The sequence below is a fragment of the Dreissena polymorpha genome, chromosome 3, assembly GCF_020536995.1.
Source record: "Dreissena polymorpha isolate Duluth1 chromosome 3, UMN_Dpol_1.0, whole genome shotgun sequence".
In the NCBI taxonomy this organism is placed as follows: Eukaryota; Metazoa; Mollusca; class Bivalvia; order Myida; family Dreissenidae; genus Dreissena; species Dreissena polymorpha.
In genome coordinates this window covers 32,173,945-32,175,737 of record NC_068357.1, presented here as the reverse complement: position 1 = coordinate 32,175,737, position 1,793 = coordinate 32,173,945, and the positions used below count along the sequence as shown (strand labels likewise).

Below are 1,793 nucleotides of genomic sequence, written 5' to 3'. Positions count from 1 at the left end.
ATAGCTAAAAAGCTATTAATTTATCGGTGTTTGTTTTATGCAATTAGAATGCATGCGGTTCATGGCGGCTTAAAGGATTAAATCAACATTATTTTCATTATTACCAGCATGTGTTGGACAGAACAAAAAAAGTCCACTAAAAAACACATTTATAAATTTACTATGCATTGGCTGTATGCAATTCAGCAAACGGTGAAACGATTAAAACAGTTTAACATGCATATCAAAGCTTATAAATGTAGCAATATGTTTTATATGATGATGCCTCTGTGTGGCATAAATGTCTTACTTATGTCGCACTTTTCTGTTCTTCGATCTACCACCCCGGAAATGCATTTGCATGTCTTGTTATCACAAATAGCATTGTGTGTCCTACACAATCTTGCATCAGTACAAGGCCCACCAATGTCCGCTGAAGAAATCGCAAACAGGATTTCAACATAGTTTCCGATATAATTAAAATGCATAGATCGATCACGTAGTATTTTATTAAAGCGATTGGTAGTGAAGAACAAAGGCATTTATTTACATTGATGTTTGCATGTCGGGACAGAACTGTTCCACGCGCCTGCTGAGCCACACCAGATGACGTCATTTCCGGTCAGTAGAAAACCGTCATTACATTTAAATCGCAGTTTGGCATTAAACGAAGTCACCATAGGACTTGTTACGATCACCCCGTTGGAAGGCAAAGTGACATTGCCACAATCTGATAAATATGTAAAGCACATTCATTACTTAAGATAATATAATTTCATGTTATATTTCTCAAAAGTCAATTGAACGGGATTCAGTACACCTTTGAGCTAATTTAGGGATACCAATATACATATCTTCAAGATTGGGTTGTTTCTTAAAAACATTATTTGAACAATTTTAACACTTTTGATGTAGGCGTTTTGTTGAAATGTATACTCCGAGTTAAAATACACGTTCGCAATTGCAGTGTTAAGTGAAAACATGAATACCTTTTATGATGCATGTTGGTCTGCCACTCCATTGGCCGTTTGCTTGACATACTACTATTCGGTCACCATGAAGGTCATATCCAACATCACACTCTAGCTCAATACTTGACGCAAATTCTGTCGATTCACCGGTCACTTTACCGTTGGTAAGGACTATTCGCTCGCAAGCTAAGTTTAAAATAAAAAAATAACACATGAAAAGTTCACTTCAGATTAACAAAATAACTTATATTGTTCTATACTGTTTACCGTTTAAATAGGTTTCTATTTATTATCGTACATAGATTATTTGTTATAATGTTCACTCACCAACAACATTGCATATCGGATAATCAGTCCAATTACTATTACTCTGACATTGGATGACAGATCTACCGGACAATGTATATCCATTATTGCAGGATACTGAAACCACGTCATTGAAATGGTATGATGTCCCGTTAACGACGCCATTCTCTGGGGTAGGGTCACCGCAATCTGCAACGATTAAAGAGAAAGGGAAAATATGATTGCATGATGGTTTTATAAACCTATATCAACAATGATAGAACATTAGATGTTTCTAGTTAACATGTTTGCAAGCAACACTGATTTTTGTATCTTGTCTCGTTTAAGTTTCTGTCTTATTTCATAATGTCAATGATAATAAGATAGTAACGATAGCATTACATTTGCGAATGCAAATCGGGGCAGTATTGTTCCATTGGCCTGTTGCTTCACACCAAATGACGTCATTTCCAACCAGTTGATAACCAATATCACATTGAAATCGCAACGATGAATTAAACGTTGTCTGTCCAGAACTGGTGATTATCATACCGTTGG

General features: G+C 35.9%; 1 long non-coding RNA gene across 1 annotated transcript; it reads right to left on the bottom strand.

The window, feature by feature from the left end:
• Positions 1-310: 310 nt before the first annotated feature.
• Positions 311-1,084, bottom strand: LOC127873568 (uncharacterized). Its single transcript, XR_008046256.1, has 3 exons — positions 969-1,084; positions 530-709; positions 311-412 (listed from the first exon to the last, which is right to left on the bottom strand). It is a non-coding gene; the product is annotated as an uncharacterized LOC127873568 (long non-coding RNA).
• Between the last annotated feature and the right edge of the window lie 709 nt (positions 1,085-1,793).